A 15250-nucleotide genomic window follows, 5' to 3' on the forward strand; every position below is an offset into this window, starting at 1 on the left:
GCACTGCCTATGTCTTCTGCAGAAAACACAGGCCTCTGTTACTTCTCCCTTCAAATTATTCGGTTAAAAAATATTTGACAAGTTCCTTTGTTGCTCACTAATATTATTTTTGACCCAAAAAGTAGTTTATAGTAGCTCCTACAACAACGAGGAATGAATGTTCTTGGCTGTTTCTTTGTTACCTATGTTTATTTCACAATATCTTTATTTTCATTTGTCTAATGTATGATGCAAAGTCACATATCGCCTACACCTACAGAACAGAAACATACTTAGACCTCACATTTGGATACTTTAACTCATGGGATTTTCTTCGCCCTCCCTTGCTTTCTATTGACAGTTCTCTTAATAAGACACAAAGAACATAGACTCTATGAATTCTTGGACTTTACAACTTTTCTCTAAGTAGAAATTATGAGAGGAAACCTAGGGGGCATCCAAATTACAAGAATATGGGGTGTAAGACTGAAGGATTCTTCCATTCTCTCCTGTGAGTTTAGGCACTGATGCACTTCCAGGCCAGTATAAAGATTATTTGGTTTGAATAAGAATAAAGGATGGGCCACTGGTCAGTGCTTGAAGAATTCTGTCACCATAAGAAACAGCGAAAACATGCAGGGAATTCCTGAAGAAAACTTAACACTCTGGAATACATATTTGACTTCCACCACCAGTTATCTCTTGTGGCAGCCGTAGCAAGTTAAATGGGAAAGAAAAGGTTTAACAGCCAAAAAAATGGCAAAATCATTGCTGAAAGTCTATAACAAGTGGGAAGAAGGCAGCAGCACCATGAATACAGATGGAGAAAAGGTACAGATGAATATGAGGAGATGGAAAAGAAAAAAGAGAATTGTTTCCTCCTCTCAGAGCACCTGCAGCACTGTCCATCCCCAGCCCCAGTGGCAGGATGAAAGGCACTTGTCCCCCCTGCCATCAATATGTCTCTATTCAAGTTTGTAAAGCTGACCTAATGAAAGAGAAACACCTAGAACTCTAAGGCTGGAAAAATCCAAGCATCCAAACATATCCAGGAAATCTGGAGGACAAACAACTTCACAATTAAATTTACACCCAAATTAGGCAGAACAGAGGCTGTTTGTGGTGATTTACTGAATTTGCAGTATTTCTTATACAGGCTTACATGGTAAACCTGAGCCAAAATATTAGGCCCTGCTGAAAATGTGCAAATCCCTGTACAACGCAGAGAATGAGAAATGACTTCTCCAGCTGCAATGAAAAACCAGAATTTTGTACTCTGAATATCTGATACTTTCAGGTATCTGATATATGATATTTTATTAATGTGCTGATCCAAAATCTTCACAGCAAAACACAGAATAAGCCTGAAAGGTGTTTGTATATAGTCTGCAACCTGCAAATAAAGAATGTAATTTTAAAACATTATTTCTTACATGTTCCCTCACTTACAGCTTTTATCTATAAGCAGCAAACATCTGCAGTAGCTCAGAGCAATATTCCTGCAGCTGCAAACACAGTATACTGTAGAATAAGTAAAAACTTTAAAATCTTCCTTTCAATAGCCCAGTAAAAATACCATTAATTTTTCATTATGCTAGAAAGGAGGCAGTTCGCCAAAAGATAAACATGTTGCAAAAGAGCAGAGGTTTCTACAATATCGAAATTGCCAAAATACAGTCTGAGCTGGTAACGAGCATGTAAATGCAGGTTTGTACAAGATTTTATATCATTGGTCCATCTGAGGTCAAAACCCACATTCACAGTGGAATGCCTATTTTAATGAAGGTCATTCCGCCAAAGGTTGTTCCACCTTTGCAATAATTTTGTATTTGTGATTAAGAAGTGCTATTCACAGTGTCATTTGGCCCTCACTACACATATCCAGGATGGCAATGTCAATCTGTACAACTAAGTGCAGCATAATTGTTGATATTAGTTTAGTTTTAGCGTCTCCTCAAAACCTTCATAGCAGGCTGATCAAGTTTCTCAAAGCAATTTACCATCAGAGTACTATTATATCAAATTTTTAAAAAGCAGGATATCAATTTAGGCAAAAATGTGTTTTGAAAACAGTGGAGAAAGCTCTTTGACAGTGTTGAAATGTCTTGTTTTGACATTTTCAGCATAAGAAGGTAGGAACAGGAGCTTGTTAAGCAGGAATGGAGTTAAATGACTCTCTACAGTTCCAGAATCTCTGTTTTGATCATTTCAAATTTCTGTTTACAGTAGCTATTATTTATACCAGATTTCTGCAGTGGGGAAACTAGCTCACTAGGAAATTAAAGTGTTTTGATATGGACATTGAAAAAAGCATAATCTTAACCAGATGACATTAATCACCCATCCAAGCTTTAAAAAGATTTTTCAAGAAAATAGCAGATGGCTAATTAAGGTCTGTCATATTCTCGTTCAGTTTTTAGAAAGAGTGGAGTTAACTCCAGCTTATACGCACTATCACCTTCAAGTCACAATAATAGTGATTCACCTTCTGATTGTCACACTCCCATTCTTGGACTATAGGGACCGATTTAATATTGTAGTTAGTGTGCCTGCCTGAAGTCAGCAAGACATTTCTGGTTGAAATACCACCTAGTCAGTAGAAATTCTGCCAATTCCGTGGCACTGCTAATCTCCAACTTGCCTTGGAAGGGAAAATAGGTTTTTTAGCAAACAAACTACCAGGAGAAAAAATAAAATCATGGAGTGAATTTTCAGGAAAGAAGGCATTTACATTAAGGCATGAAGTAGCTCTATGCTTCTGTTCCAAATAGCCTAAATGGACTTTAATCCAGGGTTTGTGAGCAGTGTTAAGGAACAGAATAAAGCCTCAGGTAACTGATAGCATTTAAGTATTACTAGATGGAGAGGATAATGAAAGAAGGGGTGAGAAGAAGAAAAACAACTCTCCAAAGTGTGTAAGTTAGATGGGTTTTCTTTCCCTTAGTCATTTAGTTCTTCTTAGTTTCTTTTCTTGCTAAATAATGACATTATTTGTCAAGTGACTTTTTAATCAAAGTCAAGGAGTCTTACCAAACCATAGGCAAAGTGAAAAAAGATCTTGGTGTGCTTGTGAGAAACATTTTTATGGAGTAGGCTCCATTTGCTGCTAGGGAGAAAATATGAGCACCCCATTGCAATGAGCTGCATGTTTTATATTTGTATAACGATATATAAGCATAAAAATGTGGGTTTAGATATCCATTTATGTCCTTCCAGATGTATTTCTACAGAGGTCTGAAGGTAAAAGCATACTCAACATTGATAATATCAATGACAGAATGTTAAAAAAGTGTGGATCCTCCTTCATTGCATTCAAAATGAGTTCTATATCTCCAAGATCCTCTCAATTTCTGCTGACTCGTATCTGTGCAAATTTGGGACCGAACTAGTGGAGTCAGTTATACAGTCACAGATCTGGTGAAAATAAGACATGAATAAGCACTTCACATAACCAGCATACAGAGGAAAAAATGAGATTATAGTAATATTCCCCTTAATATTAAGTCATCATATCATAGGAGCATAATTTCAATTTCTAGAGTGAATGGCAGTCTGGCACAGCTAACAATTTAATAAATAAAAATCTGCTTTCAGAGCTTTTACATTCTTTTTCGGTTTTTGAATGAACTGCAAATATATATATATATGAGTCCAAACAGGAGAAGAAAGTAGCCATTTGAATAAATTAAAAAACCCACAATCTTTTCTTAAATATTATTCTTCCTCTTGCTATCATTGTTTCTTTTTATTTTCTTTTTTTGACTGCCATCACTGAGTCACCATAACTTCCCCAATGGGCTGTTAGTCACTCTGCAAACAAGCTGTGGACAACAGTACCAAAATTCAGGCAAGGCAGGTCCTGTTGGGCTGGTAAGGGCATGCCCAGGGAAGGTCAGGTCACTGGTCTAGCCAAACCACAGTGGTGTGCAGCTCTTCTTGCATTAGTTAAGAAACAATCTTAGATAGAAATAGGGAGGTAGGACCAGGTTTTGGGGTGTTCAGTTCTCTGCTGATTCTGCCATGCAGCACAAAGTATAGTTGAAAAATATCTGCTGCTCTGCGTGAGCTGTTTAGGGAACAATGTTGTGTTATTCTATTACTCTTGGCATCTGCAGAGATTTAAAAGGCTCTGAAGAGTGCAAGTACATTCAGTGCAACATTTTACAGTTTTTATAGTCAAGCAAAGTGTACTGGTGTATCTGTAGCACTGTATAAAGTAAAAACAATGACACAGGACAAATACTATGGTCATATTAAAGACCTGACCATCTCCTAAATTTAGGGAAACATTAGATAAGGAAACTGTTTAGAATAGGTTGGTAAACTTACGTCCAAAGAGCAATAAAGCTGGTAAAGAGTCTGGAGCACAAGTTTGATGAGGAGCAGCTGAGGGATCTGGGGCTGCTTAGCCTGGAGAAAAGGAGGCTGAGGGGAGACCCATATCACTCTCTACAGCTACCTGAAAGGAGTTTGTAGCGTGGAAGGTGTAAAATTTCTTCATGGAAAGGGTTGTCAGGCATTGGAACAGGCTGTCCAGGGAAGTGGTGGAGTCACCATCCTTTGAGGGGTTTAAAAGACGTGTAGATGTGGCACTTAGGGTCATGGTTTAGTGGTGGACTTGACAGTGTTAGGTTAATGATAATCTTAAAGATCTTTTCCATCCTAAAAGATTCTATGATTGTATACATAAAAGCAAATATTTGAGTAGCTCTAGTATCTAGTGAGACAAGAACTGAATCCCTCATACCTGTATTACAGAATGAAAAGCCTCTATAATCTCACTTTTTGTTGTGTATGCCTGAGGATGAGTCATTTATAATGCATTATATTTTGGAATTTGTATTGGACAAATGTGTTGTTATAGGATGATCATGAATCAAACAATGAAAAGACTTAATGGAGGCAAAAATAAGATTAGTGATGAAAGCATATTCACCTTTAAAGTTGCGTCTTGAAATAAATTCTCTGTGAGTCCTTAAGTATCATACAGTAGGTAGTTGGACTTTTAAAAAAACTATTCATAATTCAATGAGTCATGCAAGACTGAAATTTTATTGTGCTCTTACATGAATTTCTACATGGGCAAATATTAGGGATCTTGTGTCCAATAATGTAGATGCAATTGCAGATCTCCATGATGCAAACATGTGTGGGCATTGCTATTAAAAATATAATTATAATCATAATTACAATTTTATGATATGATACATGACATGACATGACATGACATGACATGACATGACATGACATAAAAAAGAAGGCAAGGGAAAGGCAAGGAAAAGGCAAGGGGAAGGCAAGGCAAAGCAAGGCAAGGCAAAGCAAGGCAAGGCAAGGCAAGAATAGGACAGAATAGAATAGAATAGAATAGAATAGAATAGAATAGAATAGAATAGAATAGAATAGAATAGAATAGAATAGAATAGAATAGAATAGAATAGAATAGAATAGAATAGAATAGAATAGAACAGAATAGAATAGAATAGGACAGAATAGAATAGAATAGAATAGAATAGAATAGAATAGAATAGAATAGAATAGAATAGAATAGAATAGAATAGAATAGAATAGAATAGAATAGAATAGAATAGAATAGAATAGAATAGGAAAGGAAAGGCAAGGAAAGGCAAGGAGAAAAGAAAAGAATAGAAAAGAATAGAAAAGAAAAGAAAAGAAAAGAAAAGAAAAGAAAAGAAAAGAAAAGAAAAGAAAAGAAAAGAAAAGAAAAGAAAAGAAAAGAAAAGAAAAGAAAAGAAAAGAGAAAAGAAAAGAAAAGAAAAGTCCCGGTAATAGAGGCACCACTTCTCCCCTCCCAACACAATCTATTCCTTTCCTGCACAGGCACTATCATGAGGAATTCTCTCCTAATGCCTACTGTAAACAATCATAGGAAATACCTAAGAAAGATTAAGCACTTTGCTTTTTGTCCTGTCTGCTGTGAACAGTGCGAATGGACAGTTTTTCTCCTCTCCTAGGCAGCTGTCAGAAACTACTACATGGCAAGTCTAGCTACTTTAGCTAAAAAGTAATAACTGGTTGCCTTAGCAGAAACAGAGTTATTGATGAGGGAAACTTGTCACAAGTCCACAGCCTCCTGCTTTGGAAGATGTTCCATTAATTCAGGATTTATGCAGCACCTGGAAACTACCATTTGACAGTATTGCTGTCATCCCTTTATTAACTGAGAAACAATAAAGCCAGGGATGAAATAGTCAGTAATCACTCTTTTAATAGCCCCCAAAAGTTCTCACTGTACTTTCTAGGTTGATGTCAAGCAATGGCAAACTTGCTAATATCTCTCCTCAAGCTACGTCCTAAAACTTTTCAAGTTCTCTCTTTGATTTTCCTATTGTACTATATTAAGAAAATAGCTGAGGACTGAGATATTCCAACTATTTCACATTCCAGCTTTGTTTTCCAGTGTTGCCAACCAATCTGCTTTATCATGGGCAGAAATGCCTGCATTCGATTTGCTCATTCTGTTGTTACAGTTTCACGTGACTGGCACAAAGAGGCATGAGAAAAAATTAAGGCCCAAAATGACAACAAACAAAGTAACTTAAATCTCAAAAACTTTTTAGATGATCACTGAGCAATAGCTATCCAACAGCTCAACAGATTGTTCTCCAGAGAGAATGCTTTGGATGATTTTTTTTTTAAATCTTAGCTATAATACTTGATTCAAACAGTATCACCTTATAGCTTATGTTCCTTTTCTATGAAAGAATACTAAAATTGAGTCTTCAACACATTTCTGCTAAAGCTTAGAATAAAATCTTTATTTTTAAAAAAGTTATCAAGAAAATGCCAAGTTTTCCCAATTAAATTGCTGAAGTTCACCTGTACGACAATTCGTATTTGCACTATGCATGGAGATGTTATAACATTTTACTATACCAAGTATTTTCGGTTAGCTCAGGATGTGATCCAGTGATGTACAACTAGAGCAGAGTGATGTTGGCACATGAAAATGAATGTTGGATAGTGTGATGACATGGTCAGAAAATGAAGGCTGATACATAAAAATTATGTACACATGTGAAATAAACTACATCTTTAACTGATAGAGGGACAGCAGTCTGGCATAGGAATTGTATTGGTCATTTACTTTGATGCCATGAGGAAATTCTGGGGACAGGGGGTACCTGTCATCAGACTGTTTAGTAAAAGGATCATACTGGTTCCACATTCGTTGAGTCAGTGGCCAACGTGGGGTGAGCATCATGAAAGCCAAAAACAAGCAGAGACATGAGATGAGACTGAAATGCTATAAAAATATCTGTGCTCTCTGTCCCAAGAGGAAAGGCTGACTTTGAAAACATCTGCTGGAAGAAAAATAAGTAGAAGACACGCATACATTTTTAAAATGCTAGTTTAACTGTAGAAACCAATGTAAAACACCTGCAGGCTGGCTAGACCAATATAATTAGCAACTGTCTATATTTTTCTCATAATAGGAACTTCACCCTTATTGCAATAGAGAGCTCTGTAAAAGTAACAGAGTTACAGAATTACAGAATTTATTTCCACAGTGAAAAGGACCTCACTCTTGTGACAATAGGTGGACATTAGAAACTTTCCAACAACATAGCCGTGCCATCAGGGTAGAAAATATTCTATTCTGTATCACCCTTAATTTCACCATTATAGCTGTTGTAATATCCTTATCATATTATTTTTGAAGATCACAGGCAAAACTGAACGTTAACTCAGTTATTGCCTCTTACTAAATGCTGATTTCATGATGTGGGTTGGCTACACTAAAGACAAGGATGATATTTGGGCGAAGATAACCCTTCATACAAGGAGCTTAAAACCTAGATATTATTTGCAGGCACTTAGTGAAATATCACCATTTGGAGAGTTGACATTATGAACGTAGCTCCTCCACATAACAACCGCTTCTTCAGCTAGTGTTTGTGTTTCACTGCATACCAGTATAAGGCATTTCCCTTTTTTATTCAGGATTTATGCCCTTTGAAAGAGGACTATAGCACTGTGAACCTTCATGTGCTGCTCCACCAAGTTTACGTCAGACTTTTCTTTACATTAGCTGACAACAATCTATATTTTTGTTCTAGGAAGTCACAGTACTAATATGATCAGGGATGAAGCAGTATTATCACCAAGCTGATCTAAACCTTTCCCAGGCTGCTCTTTTCACCAATACTATAAAAGTTTGTATTGTAACTTGGGGAACTCTTCCCTGTATTCCTCATTCATGAGTCATTATTGCTCTTTACATAGGTGAGATTTGAATAAGATTGATCACTGTATTGTTTGAACTATTATTTGACTGTCCATCAGATGGATGTTTCTTGATGTTCCATTTAAAAACTGAAGAGCTCTGAGACAGAACAGTACTTTGGAGAATCACCTCTGGGATATTTATTCAACAATTAGAGCAGAGAATCTGATTCCTAAGGCAGCTCCCAATGTTTAGGTATCCCTTTACACAACTAGGACCTTGATACAGGGAAACAATACATGCAGGAAAGTTATCTCATTTTTCTTTCACCTCAAAGGGGGTTTCAAAGGATCCATCTTTGCAAATCCCCCTTTTCCTCTCTGTTTCTTTAATTCAAAGCAATACAGGATATTAATGCTAGAGTGAACTGATATAAAAAAGGAACATGTGGCAAATACTTCCAAGCTTTTTCAGGGATTTTTCACTCCATTTTTTTGTCCACCTCTGCATTATCGAATGCAAGAAAACGTTGTCATTACCTTTCTCCTGCAATGTAAATGAGGTAGGTGTTTTCTTCTCAGTTCTGCTCTGATTCCCTTTTTAATTGCTAATTGGGCTTTTCCTTAAATAGTCCAGTAGACATTTCGAAAACTTTCTTATATTTTGAGTCTACATATATTATATGAAGCCCCTGTTTTGATAACCCTGTGGCTGCTATTAAATCACCAGTTTACTATAGTTGTGCCAAGCCACATCATACCAAGTGCATGAAGAGTTCATAGGCTCGTAATAGTTAAGAGTCAGAAACATCAGACATGGTAGTGAAATGTATAAACAGGACTGTAACTTTCATGGCAGAGGCAGTAATCCTTCCATGCTGTTCAGCCTGAAACAACTAGTGTGTAAAGTTCCACTGGAGAGAGTACAGAGGACAGTAATGGGAAAGAAAAAATGTGGAAAAAAATTTCCCTTGAAGAAATCTGTATAGCGTTGTTTTTGATTAGGTGTGAGAAAACTGAGGAGGGAGTACTTCAGCAGTGTTCTAGCAAAAATATTGTCTAAGTTCTTTATGGACAAGTTGTGAAGAAAATTATATAAGTACGTAAATTCCTGATAGTAAGATAGTCAGGCTCCAAAGTCATTGCCTTGCAAGACCATGAAACAGTCATCATTAATCCCAACTTTCAACAGGAGATGAATGGGATTATAGAACAATCATCAAAAATGATAGTTCTCTTGGCTAGTTCTTTGTCCAGTTTATAATTCTTGACATATTCAGTGTTTTCTCCAACTGAATTAATATCTTCTCTTGCAATATAAACATACAAGCTTTCACACACTCATCTATTAAACCCACATTTTTTAAAAAATGGGATACCAGCTGGGTGAATATATTATATCCCAGCTTACTTTTGGTGCAACCATGCAATTCATCCCAAAGTACAGCAAAGAGTGGGTCTGTAGCAGCAAACACCACAGGCCACTTCTCCCCTCTGTGGTATTACTGAAGGCATTTCCTGCAAGACGAAAAGTATCGTCAGCAGTTCCTAAGTAACAAAGGAGAAAGGATTTCTCCCCCATACCAGAAGGCGTGATTATTAAGTGGTTCTGAGCTGATACTAACAAGTCAAGCCCCGAAGCTGCAGCATATGCTATTCAACAATTAACCTGTTTCCTTCCCATCCAGCCAGTTCTGCCTGCAAACCTCAGGAACCTACCACCCAAAAGCCTGCTGTCTAATTTTCCAAATTTATCTGAAGGATGAGCAACTGAGGAGACACCTGTCAGCTTGAGGCAGCCTGGGTGGGAGGTTGGCTCTCCTTAGAGAGGCTATGAACGCTGATGGAGCCAACTTTGGAGAGGTTAATTCTTCTGATGTGACAAGTAATCATGTGTGAGGTATGTATTGTTGTCTCTTAACTGAAAACGACAAAAAAATGTGGTGGGAGTGTTGTGATAGAGATGCACTGAGCCAGGTGTCTGAAAACTCAACCACATCAGCTGGATTAGAGTCAGTGCTCCAAAGGCAAAGGACCAGTTGTCACTTTTTGCATACAGGAGGACAGTTGTTACTACCTCTCACTCTTTTTTGTCTCATCACCAGCATCACTGAGGTTGTGACAGAGATAGTCAGAAGGCAGGAGATAGAGGACAGTTGCCTTCAGCCCTGAGGTGGGATGGTCTGTCATTTAGGACTGTCTGTTGTCACCTTGATGAGCTGCACTTCTTCTTTTGCCTTAGCATTTACAAGGTAAGGCTCATTCACCCTGATGTTCATACAAGCCTATATGGAGATCTTCATAGTTTGGAACAGTTTCTCACATTTATCGGAAGCCCAGAGAGATGTTTAGTAAGTGAAAATTTTAAAAAATAAATAAACCAGACAATTTGTCCCATTGCTTTGGATTCCTTCCACACCTTATTCTGAGTGCAACACAGATAAGCATCACCCCATACCCAGAAACATTGCACAGCGAGGCATCATCTCCTTGTAACAACACTCCTAAACAGTGCTGCCATGCACTGCTGCCTTGTTGGCAGTGCACATTTGTGACAGCTTCTAAAAACCCCTTCACAGAGTCACGATCCAACAATTCACTAAAGTTTTTGTTGACACCTATCAGAGTATCATGTTGCCCAGGTGCATGCTCCACACGGTGCAATCCCACACTTCTCTAGGCAAGCACACAACTCCTTGAGGGATGATATGCTACCAGTGTGTTCATGCCTTAGCATCTTTCACTTTTTCGATGAGTCTTAGGGAGTTAAAACATCTTCTGTTTTGCTCTTACAGGATGCAGTTTTTCCAGTTTGGCTTTCACATCATGCACATACATCTGGCTACCCTGAACGAATTCTGAGGGTCACTTGTGCTTGAATGTAAGGTGGTTTAGTATGTTCTGCTCAGCTCTTTTCACCTGTAGAGATTTCTGTTCTATTACTCTAATTGTCTCTCGGTACCTCAATGTCTTCCTTTGCTTTTATTTACACTAAAATGCAGGCTGCACGATGTGATCCAGTTCAGGCTAGGGACTAGCATCGGTTGTCTGACAGCCTGTAAAAAACCCAGCCCTAATAAGTTTTCTCAAATCATGATGCTTCTGCATTGTATATGATGCTGGTTTTTTTCCAGGCTTTCTGGGGAAAATGTGCTGTCCTTGTGAATTACAGCTAGTTCCTTTAAAAACAAAGCAATTTCCCAAATCTTGCTTTATAATGCTTTTCACTCTTCTGTTCAAGTAAAAACATTTGGCCATTTTTTTCTACCTCCTTTCTGACAAGACATGCAAGCATACAGATAAGAAGTATCTAACAAAGGGTGAGTTTACTCTCTTCAGCTAGCGTAATAGGAAGGGCTCTCTCCAGATATTAAATTTCATTAGAACTATAGGAATTTAGATTATACCCTTTTATTATATCGAGCTAATATTCACCATCAGCTCTAAAGTTAACAGGAGGACAGTTACATCAACACACAGAGATCTCGTTTCATTAGGAAACCAGGCTAAGTACACAGTTCCTGCCCCATGAGTAGAGCTGATAAAAGAGAAGATGAGTAGGAAATTAAATGGGGAAGAGAGCACAGCCAGAATATAAAACTGTGTGAGGGTCGGGGTTTTTTCTGCATTTCTCTTGATCAATTGAGCTTTTTTTTCCTCCTTATTACAGATGTGTTATAAATGAGACATGGTGCCAACTACTCTGTGTTACAAGCAGCAATCCCAGTACTCAAACCCAGTGACCAGTAGACCTTAAGAGGAGATAGAGTCCCACAGAAAATTCAGACATTTTGATAATAATTTTCTTCCTCCAAGTTAGAGCCTTAAAAGAAAGACCTTGGCACTTTTGACGTATGATGGCACAAGTTCTCACCAGGGAGATTAACAAGTTTCAGTATCCTTCAGGAGAACATGAACTACTTCCCACTATGGAAAGACCAAGAACCCCACATCAAACTTGCCTTTCTCTCCTTCCTGGGTGCTCAGGAAACCACCTCTGCCTTAATGTTTCCCATATGTTCCTTCTCCACTCCATTGTCCCCACGGTTACCTACAGAGCCAGTTTGAGCCCCACTGCTTGGCCAGACCTGCCACCCCCCAGCCAGCACAACCCCTCTGGCACAGCATTCACACATGCCACAACAATCCACTTTCTGCATGCTAACTGCCTTCACTCCCCTCTGCTCCTCTCCTCCCTTCTTCTAATTCTTCATCGAAATACCTTCAGGTCCCTCAGCCCCTTAACAATCATCTAGAAAAGACAGAAGTTATGGGTTTTGCAGTGAAAACTGGTAAAATGTAATTAAGCAGCTGCCGGTTATGTCTGCCTTCTATAATCTAGCAGCTGCACTATACATCTTTGCTCTCCTTCCTCTGTCCCTCTGTTGCTGCCCTATAATCTGCCATGATCTCTTAGGATGAAAATTGTAGTCAATGTTCCTCATCAAGGCAGAGCTGCACACGTAAGTTTTGCTGAAACCACTCAAACTATCCCCATGAATACAGAGTGTGGGGCTCTCTTAGGGGTCCCACATGCAGGTGGAGGCTGAGCCTCCTGACCTATAGACCTGTAGGTGGCTGTGTAAGTAAGACTGTACAATGGTTTGACTTTTTTAAAAATCACAGATTCTAGCTCCTCTTTTCCCATGCTAACAGGTATTCTTTTGCCTCTAAGGCTGTCATTAATTTATAATTTCAATATTTTATTGTATTCGTTGTGCATCTAATTGGTTTAATCTTGTTTATTTGTCTTCCTTTTGCTTCTAATAGTGACTTGCTATTTTTAACATTGGGGCAGCCTTTCATACAGCCAAATTGTCCACTTCACATAATCTCTAGTCTTCTTTTTCCACTGTTATCTTTTGCACCTTAATTATCATGGTTCAGGAGAATATATCATATAATTACATCGAATATCAGTTATCTCCACATTGTGTTGTTCTAACCACGGTCTTTGAACTATGCAGAGTCTGTCAGATATTGTACTGGGTATTTGCCTAAATCTTTTCTGTGTTGACAAAGTAAAATTACAACACTGCAGTGTATAAAAGCACTACTCTGTAACACTGCATCATACTATAAAGCACAGATAGTAAGTTGAAGAAAACTCTAAGGCCATTGCCATGCTTTTTTACTGTAGGACATGCAGACACAGCACTTATGTATTTTTCTTTCATTAGTTAGCTACAAAAAATCTGCTTGGTTTACATAAAACTGTAGATATGAAACCTCAGACATCTAAAATTATCTTCACAGCTATTTTCAGTTTCAGCTGAGGTAAACAACTGATGAACTGAAAAATCAAAAGAGCCCCTCCAAATTCTATTCTTCCCTTTGAGAAAGTGGATGAATTTTCTCAGGATCCAGGGTGGGAGTACTCAGGTTGGGAAGAGGAAGACTTAAATTTGGGCCTTTCCTCTTGTAGATATTCTTCTCAAGGCATTGAACTTGGTGTCAAAGGGTGGTTTCCTTTTTGTGTAAGAGGACTGTTTATTTCCACCATAGAAATGATCACAATATAAAATTGGTTCATTTCTAAGCAGAGTCAGAGGAGTATCAGAGGCTCACCAAGTTCTTTAAAAGAAGAGGCAAAAAGCATCTAATTTCAGATTGTCTTGGTCCTTGCAATCCTGAAAACAATAGGGATGGACATGCTACAAGACTCATTAGGTCACATGCATTTCCTTTCTGAGCAGCTGTTGACAGCTGGATGTATGAAGTTACACATCTTCCTCCCAAAGCTCAAATTTACTTGGATCCCATTTTAATCACTAACTCCTTTCTTCCACCTCAAATAATTCTGGCTTCTCTACTCCACGAGTAACTGCCTTGTTGAGATGAAGTTAATGCATTGCATTTTGGTTTTGAAAATTTGTTCTTTTTCAACACATTTCTGCTGTCAACAGTACTAACACTCCCTTAGGTGCCAACTACCATGGTTTCTGCTCATTTCGTGCCTCTCAGAAGGTGACTCTTTAGGGGACAGATTTCATACGACCAGCAGGGAGGGAGTAGGGAACTGGTAGTGACAACCAATACTCATCCAAACCTTATGTCTTCTCCCTTCCTTATTAAGATTACAGCTGACTTTCATCTGGTCAGCATGTGCTTTCTGAAACCCAGTGCCTCAAATCACCACAAACACTGGACAGCAAAGCCAGCCTGAGAATTTTGTTCAGAAGTCACAAACTTGGTTAGATGTTCTGTGGAGCTGTTTCTGTCAAAACCCAAAGTACCCCAAGGCACAGCAGTTTCTATGTAGAAACTGCCTGGTTGACTGCATTGAAGGATGCTCTGACTGCATGAAGGTAAATCCAATGACACATGAACCGGAATGAAGAGTGATTTTGGGTAGGTTTTCTAGGTGTGTTTATGGTACCTGCCAGGTGGCCACCTGCATGTTTAATCACAGTAGTACCATACAGGGAGGTTGCCATCATGCTATCTCTAGTAAAATAGTCCTAAATTTCCCATTTACTTGATAACTCTGGGACTGAGTAAAAGGAAGGCATTGCCCAGGGTTACAGTCACAGAAAAGGACTCAAATTAAAAAATGGGACTTCACAGAATGACATGCTGTCCACCATCCTTATCCCTCAGTACTATTGCATTGTAATGTATTTTAAATCCTACAGCTGAAGCAAATCTGATTAGGACGGACACATCCTCTATGAAACCCATGAGAGACAAGGCAGAAGCAGGTCCATAGTTACTACAGAGGCAAGGCAGTCCCCCACACTTGAGAGCCTGCCATGTATATAGAGTTGAGATATGAACACATAAGTGAACCTGAAAGCATCAAAGAACTCCTGTTGCCGATAACTGACCCCCTCCTCTGGGAAGTCATGGGTATGACTGTAGCTTTAGAATATAAGCCTAAAAGAAAAATTGTTTTACATTTTATCTGTTTAAAACCAGAGATTAAGCATGCAATATCTAAGCATTAGAACTGATTTCACACTAGGGCTGTAACAAACATAAACAGTAACATTACAATCCCAGACGACTCATTGTCCTCTGTTTCATGCTCCAAAGAATAAAAGCCAGATAATGGCTTCCCATATCTCTTTCTACAGCAAGAGACTCT

Source organism: Caloenas nicobarica, chromosome 4 (genome assembly GCF_036013445.1).
Source record: "Caloenas nicobarica isolate bCalNic1 chromosome 4, bCalNic1.hap1, whole genome shotgun sequence".
Classification (NCBI taxonomy): domain Eukaryota; kingdom Metazoa; phylum Chordata; class Aves; order Columbiformes; family Columbidae; genus Caloenas; species Caloenas nicobarica.